This window comes from Cucurbita moschata, unplaced genomic scaffold, assembly GCF_002738365.1.
Source record: "Cucurbita moschata cultivar Rifu unplaced genomic scaffold, Cmos_1.0 Cmo_Scf00010, whole genome shotgun sequence".
Classification (NCBI taxonomy): Eukaryota; Viridiplantae; Streptophyta; class Magnoliopsida; order Cucurbitales; family Cucurbitaceae; genus Cucurbita; species Cucurbita moschata.
This window is the reverse complement of record NW_019268526.1, coordinates 229,958-238,211: the sequence shown is the minus strand read 5'-3', so window position 1 is coordinate 238,211 and position 8,254 is coordinate 229,958. Positions and strand designations below refer to the sequence as shown.

Here is an 8,254-nt window from a genome sequence, read left to right as displayed (position 1 = left end):
TTTAAAAAAAAAAAAAAAAAAAAAAAAAAAAAAAAAACTAGTATAAGCATGTATGTATGTATCTATACATACTTACGTAGGTATATAAATATATACATATGTATATAAATATACACATACATACATATACATATACATATATATATACCCTTGAATGTCTTACTCCTTACACCTTCCACTGTTCGCCGACTCCGATGGAAGTTGAGATGGTCATCGGAGACAAGATCATGCTTTTGGAGTGGGGCACCTTCGATATGACGTATCCTCTTTAGAAATATAACTATAAACATATACAACAAATAATTGGGCTCGGTCTCTAGTATCATTCAATATAGAACTCGGTCCGGTCTCGGGAAGTGGCGCATTAGTTATATCAACCTAATGAAATCATCCCATGATAAAGACAACGTTGATAAGATAGAGAGGGGTACGTTGACTCTATTTACGTCGTTCTTCAGATAAGGTAGTTGGAACCATGCTTTAACGCCCGACTACTCTGATGCTGAAGGAAAGCCTCTTAGGAGTAAGAATTAGTATTAGCTATTGCAAGGAAAGCCTCTCTTTTTCTTTCTTTCTCCAATTTCATTTTCCTGATGAGGGGTAATAAGAATTGTGGGTAATAAGCTTTGTGGGTAATAAGAATTGTAGGTTATAAGGTTTTGTGGGTAATTAACAATGTATATTACACAGAAAACCAATAATCCGCCACACCAAAAAGATCGAAGGGGTGCCACTCCAAAAAGAGGATACGCCACCCGCTAAAGTATTCCCCATCTTTTCATTCTCTACAGCGTCTACGAGGGTCGATAACTCACCGGTATGTGTTATTCAAATTATCATCCAATGGAAGGTAAAGTCGAATACAAAGCAGATAACTGGCCTTGTAATTCACATCCCATGAATGTTAAAGAGGATAACTCACCCGTATTATTATCGTGGTCTCTAGGATGTAATGTGTGATCCTGTCTCCTTCAGCATTAGAGTAGTCGGGCGTTAAAGTATGGTTCCAACTACCTTATCTGAAGAACGGCGTAAATAGAGTCAACATACCCCTCTCTATCTTATCAACGTTGTCTCTATCATGGGATGATTTCATTAGGTTGATATAACTAATGCGCCACTTCCCGAGACCGGACCGAGTTCTATATTGAATGATACTAGAGACCGAGCCCAACTATTTGTTTTATATGTTTATAGTTATATCTCTAAAGAGGATACGTCATATCGAAGGTGCCCCACTCTAAAAGCATGATCCTGTCTCTGATGACCATCTCAACTTCCATCGGAGTCGGCGAACAGTGGAAGGTGTAAGGAGTAAGACATTCAAGGGTATATATATATATATCATAGAAGGTAAAAACTTAGAGCAATAAGTACATCCAAATAATTTCAAGAAGTTAGGCTAAACTTTAACCCATCATTTGTTGACATTTTGTCTAATGCCTAAGAAGGACTACTTAAGCAAATATAAAATTAAAAAAAAATAATAATAATAATAAAAAAAAAATCTATAACCAAGACAAAAATTAAAAGAATGAAAACAAATTAAGACGCTCAAATTGAATTATTTTTTTAATTTCCAATTTCCATAACTATATGGCAAGATTATGTATATTCTCATAATTATTTATTCAAATTTTAATATAAGTTTTATAATATATAATTTTTCTAAAGAGAAATAATCACTCATACTCTTAAAATGTTGTTTACTCTAGTAGAAATTTCACTCCTATATCATTAGAAAGCTTTTTGCAGCAGAATAATATATATATTGGTCATCGATAGAGTATGTGCTTATTAAGTATGATTATTGAAATGTTGATCATTGATGGAGTGTGTGTTTATCTGCTGCAAATATATATTAGTATCATTATGTGTTTTTTTCCTTAAAATATTGCTTATTACAGTGATTTGAAGTGAAAAGTCATTGCAGTAGCAAAAAGTTGTATATGTTTATATATACATGCAGTAGGGTCATTGCAGCAGCAAAAAAAATTCACTCAAATTCACTCATATATCACTAGATTGAGAGAAAAAATTAATGTAACACTCAATTCCCAATCCAAACCTCATAATATTAAACAAAATCTCATAAAGAAAGCAAGGTAAAGAGAGAGGGAATGATAATGAAGATAGACATAAGATTTTGAACTAAGTCATACTCGAGAGAGGGGGAGAGAGTTGCTATTCTCAGATTTACGTCAATTAGATTTTAGGGTTTCACACAAATGCTCTGGCCTTTTCCATTTTTCTGTTCTTTCCCTCCTTGTATTTTATTAAGTTTTCTTAGCTTTCCGTTTTCTCAGCTTTTCGTGTTTTTTTTTTTTCTTTCATTTTTTTAATTTCATCAAATAGAATATGCTATCCATAAAAGGTATAAATATTCATCCGGTATACTTTTTTTCACGACAAAGAATTGAAAAGTTAGATGCTTAAAGTTTCTTTGTTCCAAAAGATCTCTCCTCTCGAATTTTTCGTTTGCTTCTTTTACTTGTTTCGACATATTTGGATCGTGAGTCAAATCCTACACCCACGATTATGGCTCTCAAAGTTTTCGTTTTAAAGTTTCTTTGTTTCAAAAGATCTCTCCTCTCACCGACTTGACTTTATGACTCTCAATGACTTCTCTAAGCTTCTGGCTGCTAAAATGGCTCGATTTTGCTATTTTTATCCCATTTTATCATTTCGAACCATTTCAAAATTGTTTCGGGTCGGTATACCCATTGTTTTGGAGAATTAATTTTTTTATGGCATTGTTTAGGACGATTTCGGTAAGTATAGGTTGACTCTAAGAATACTCTCAGCTTCATTTTCTGAAGGGATGATATGGCAGGTAAAATTGAACTAAGTGAAGTTAAACCTAAGAACATTCGACCAAAGCAATCTTATGAATACCGAGAAGAGTTTAAACAATAATCACAACATATACTATGCTGGAGGAAATTGTTTAAAACAATAATCACAACATATGACCTTTTTGACATGTTATTATTTGTTTTATCATATTCGAATGAATTTTGTGATGCATGTATTTATTTATTTATTTATTTTTTTGTGATGAATTCTAAATGCTATAGTAATATGATCATACCTTGTGAGACCTCATGATGATATATGAAAGGCATGAGTGAACTATTTTGAACATGCAATTACATTTTAAGGAATTTACATCACCATAATATGGAAGTATGCACATCATCTCATTGAATCATGATATTTAATGTGGAATCTCATACATGTTGTATGTCATATGATCATAAATTACTTTAACATGTTTGGTATGGACACGTAAATCATAATACTATTGTGTTCCTTTCCTTTCCATTGATTTTGGACCGTATAAGTGTGCACTAGCCCATAGTTTGCTTTAGGGAGTATGTTAACAAAGCCCGCCTAATGGGTTCATGTGCACATGCATAAACTAATTGTAGAGAAGTACCATACATCTAGACACTACTTGTTAAAGAAAATAGAGGCTAAGAAACAACCATAAAAATTAAGTCCTACTAGTCATAATACATATTGTTTGTGAATACATTTTCTGACTTTAATAATACGATCACTTACTAAGTATTTTTAAATATACATACTATCCGTTAAAATGTTTCAAGTAAATGCAAAGAGCCCATGCTCGATTGATGATAGTTGCTAAGAAGACTATATAAATGAAGTCATTGATAGATAGTTTTTCTCATTTCTGCTATAATTTCAACGTTAAAGATGGTTTAATATTGTTTTTATCCTTGAATTTTGGTAAATATATGTTTAAACCTTATTTTTAATTAGATTTTTCCAATGTTTACATTATTTATAAATATTGAAGTCCAACAATTTAAAAGTTGGACTATTTTTTTTTTTTATAGATATTTTACGTATAATAGAAAAGTAAGATCATGCCAAATAAATTAATAATGAACATTTTGTTGAGTGATGCAAGGTAACTTACGTTTTTCATGTTAGTTTCGTCTAAATAGATCGTCTTGTTAGGATTGTACAACAACGCACACACTCGATCAATTTGAACACAAAGAATAAGAGAGAAAAAATTTAAGAAGGAATATTAGCTAAAGGTTTTGTTGATACTTCAATATCTACGCCAACATAGAACACAGAGAAGGAAGAGAGTAAGGAGCACCCGTGGTGTATATAGGGTTACAATTTACTAAATATACCAACCGATTTACCTAATATATCTCTACCAAATCTTTACTAAATATCTGCCTTATATATTTTTACCCGACCTTTGACAGCATTAGGCTCCATATCCCAACAATCTCTCACATTTTGAGAATGATTGGGTCAACCAAGAATTTCATTGTCAATCTGCATCATACCACTTGAGGCTTTGCACAACCCCAATGTTCCAATATCAACACAACATGTTTGTTGGATTTTTTGTGCCCTCTATCTCCTCCAAACACATCACCATCTTCCATTAACCTCCAAGTGAAATGGTATCGCATTCTGTGTTTTGTCTTTGAATGATAGACCGGGTTCCTCGCCAACTACATGACACTCTAACTATCTACCTGAAGAATCTTCTAATGTTGTTTCTTGCCTATTTCATCTAGATAGTCTATCATTCATATCATCTCTTTTCCAGCTTCAGCTATTGCCACGTACTCAGCCTCAGTAGATGAAAGAGCAACGCTTTTCTGAAGCCCAGATATCCCATTATCCATGGCTTGCTCACACTTGGTTATATCTTCCAACTGTAGGGCATCATCAAGGGACTTTGGTTCCCCCTTCATCAGTCAGCAACAGATAACGTAATGTAGGTGCATACCTATCTGGTGCTCTAATAGTTCGGATGATCTTCTCAAAACCTGCTCAGGTGTCACTTGCTCCACCTCTGATTCCTCAACAATTGACCCAGTTGTTTGTTGAGTATCTGCTACAACATCACTAGGTGAATCTTTTCGCAACTCAACCTCAACTCCCACTTGCTTCATTGTCTTGAAACCTTTCTTCTCTTTGTCCTTGTCCAGGACATTTTCATCAAAGGTCACGTCACAATGTCTCAAGACTTTTCTGTTCTTGTCATCCCAAAACTTGTACCCGAATATGTCAGAATCATAGCCTATGACATAGCACTTCACAGGCTCACTGTCAAGCCTGTCACTCTTTTCTGGATCAACACGAACATACGTAGTACAACTAAAAGTTCTCAAGTGAGAGTATTTGAGTTCTTTTCCTATCCATACTTCTTCTGGCAACTTGAACTCCAAGGCTACTGACGACCCTCTATTGATCAAGTAGACGGTTGTATTTACAACATCGACCAAGAATTTCTTTGGCAATCCAGAATGAATCCTCATACTCTTTGCTCAATTATTCAATGTTCTGTTCATTCTTTCAGCAACACCATTTTGTCTTGCTTTACCAGAAGCTGTCCTCATTAATCGAATTCCCTCAGCTGTACAAAATGCTTTGAATTCTGACTTTTCGTACTCTCCTCCATTGTCAAACCTCAAACATTTGATCTTCAAGCCGATCTGATTTTCAACTTCATCTTTCCACTTCTTGAAGGTGACAAATGCATCTGACTTGTGATTCAGGAAATAAACCCACACCTTCCTACTAAAATCATCGATGAAGTGACGTAGAACTTTGATCACCAAGGAATGAAATTGGAGATGGTTCCCAAACGTATGTATGGACCATTTCCAGTGGTACTTTCTTCAGTTCTCTGGCAATCTTTGTGAAGCTAACTTGTTTGCTCATAACGCAATTCTCACAATGACGTAGAACTTGTTTGCTCATATCAACAAATTTCAAACCTTTTAAAACTCATTTCACAGCCAGCATCTTCATTCTTTTGACGCTCATATGTCCAAGTCTGTCACGACCCCAAATTAAGCCGTGACTAACATTGTATGACATGTAATGTATAAACGAGAAATTTAAGGAAATCATTTGTTTCAAAAGAAAAACGTATCTTTATTAAAAGGACATAAGTGCCTAGGTAAAAACAAGAAAAGAAACATTAAGGTCAAGTGAACTATTCAATATACTAGACTGACGCCCCGGGACACGCTTCCTCTGTGACAACCCACATCGATCGACGCGCCCTCTCTTGACTCGACGCCTCACGTACCTGAAGAAAAAAAAAGGGTATAACAGGAATGAGTATAAAAATTATACTCAGTAAGCCACCTACTTGTAGGCTCTTATCGCACCCTAAACTTAGCAAACGATCACGGACTTTCCTTTGGCTCTAGAACAACTTAATCTGGCCTTACCTCATTAGGGCTTACCCTCTTGGAACTTGTCCCTTCGGACTTCTTTGGTTCTTAGACCTTTTATTTAAACCCATAGAGTTCCTTTTATGCTAACCTGTGTTGGACTGGTGCCTTGCGAGTGGCTACCTCGGCATGGGTATGAGATTACCTAGGGTCTCACCTAGGAAGTGAGCTGCAACCCCCTAGACCCATGATAATCCCCCTGTATTTGGGAGAGCTACCTCCCCTATTCCATCCAGCTAAACGGTCAATTACGACGTGGGTATCCCGTTTCCCATACTAAACGGCTATCGAGCAGTCGAGTCCTGATCAGGAACCCGCTGGTCCCCCACGAAGCTATATCACCATCCACACACAAGCAGCCTAAGGGTACTCTAAGGATGTTTCATGTGCCGTGATGGTCTGTTAAACTAATAGGAAAAGGTTAAGTCTATCCCTTGGTGGCTTGTCGCTCTAACCATAGTCCTCTAGTCTTATTCATAAAGGTGACCATGAAAATAACTGAGTACGTACATAACTATTATCCAAAATCCTCAAACACATTTCATGCAAAGTAATCATACAAGCTCGACGGGGTGATAACATCCATCAACTCCCGGAGCACAGAGTTCGCAATTTCACATCCTCCCTTCAGCAAAAAGATGTACATATGCATAAAAAAAAATGGGAATTAAAAGCATATAAGCAGTATCCAAGTAACTCTCATAACAAATCACAGCATACATCTTACTTTCAATAATCTATTTCCCAAGATCATTACGGAAAGCTACAACCTAAGGTAATTCAAACTAGCATGCATGCATCCCAAGCGGTTCCTACAAGTATTACTTCCTAAATTCCGTGTGGTGACTTACCTAGATGCTACGTGCCCTTACGTAGCGTTTCCACACACTTGGCGTATCGAAAGAGGGTGATTTTTCCTCAATTAGGTCCTATTTCTTACAAAAAAAAATGGAGTTAGGATATGAATCAGGGGGAAACTAGGGAAAACAGAAGTCGATCGGGCCAAAAATCAGCTTACACGCGCCTCCACGCGCCAGTCACACGCCGGGGAGCAGCCACTCGCAGATCCCACGCGCGAATGTCACGCGCCCAGAGATTTCTGCAGTCGCGGGTCGCGGGTTCGAGTCGAAAGCAGTGATTCGGGTGGACCGCGGGTCGTCGGCTTGATTCCGTTCGCCGTGCGGGTATCGGGTCAGCCAAGGAGCACGGGTCGGGTCGCGAAGCCAGGGACGCGTGTCGCAGGAGAGCTGGAGCCGCGTTTTCCCAGGCGACGCTTGACGCGTGTCCAGAGGCGATTGGCGCACGCGGCCCTCTAGCTGGTTGCCACGTGGTACGCCGGCGGCTTCTCCCTCCTAGCAGAGAATCAAAGTTTTCCGGTTAGTTTTCCGACGTACTCTCCATTTTCTATCTTTCGATTCTTAATCCAAACAGAAATGGTTTCTTCAACAACGTTTTAGATCATCTATCTACCTACGTGCTAGTATTTCTTTCTTGATTTTTGTTTAGTCATAAGGTGAGTTATGAGCGTCAGAAAGAGTCCGGTAACATCCTTACCGTTCTTGGGTAGTCTCTCCGATCTCGTCGTTTCGTCCGTTTTCCTCACCAAGATCAGTGGCGAATCTTCCCTAGAAGAAGGTAGTAGACTTAATCATTCTACTCCTCAACAAAGATCTCAGATCTAGAAGGTATAGTTCGAAATCTTACCTTGGGTTTTTTTTTTTTGTTTCTGATCTTGAGGCAAGAGGAGGAAATCTCCACACGAGTTCTTACTTCACTCTAAGAAGGGCTCCAGAGTACAGGTCTTAGTAGGGAATGGATTCTATAGGCAACTCTCCGACGAAAACTCCGGCAAATCCGTTCTCTCTCTCTCAAACCTTCTCTCAGTCCTTCTCTCTCACTCTTCTTCTTTTGCAGGAACTCTGAGGGGGACGCTCAAGACCCTTATAATGGGCTGAGGGGTAAAATGTCCTTTTTGCCCCTCGACCGTTTTTTTTTTTTTTTTTTTTTTT

General features: G+C 37.6%; 1 long non-coding RNA gene across 2 annotated transcripts; it reads right to left on the bottom strand.

Annotated features, from left to right (window-relative positions):
* Window positions 1-5,889: 5,889 nt before the first annotated feature.
* LOC111448132 lies at window positions 5,890-8,161 on the bottom strand. 2 transcript variants are annotated; one of them, XR_002711365.1, is made up of 5 exons: window positions 7,950-8,161; window positions 7,800-7,870; window positions 7,264-7,597; window positions 7,097-7,174; window positions 5,890-6,097 (listed from the first exon to the last, which is right to left on the bottom strand). It is a non-coding gene; the product is annotated as an uncharacterized LOC111448132 (long non-coding RNA). The 2 variants fall into 2 exon arrangements; XR_002711364.1 differs by having other exon boundaries at window positions 5,890-7,174.
* Between the last annotated feature and the right edge of the window lie 93 nt (window positions 8,162-8,254).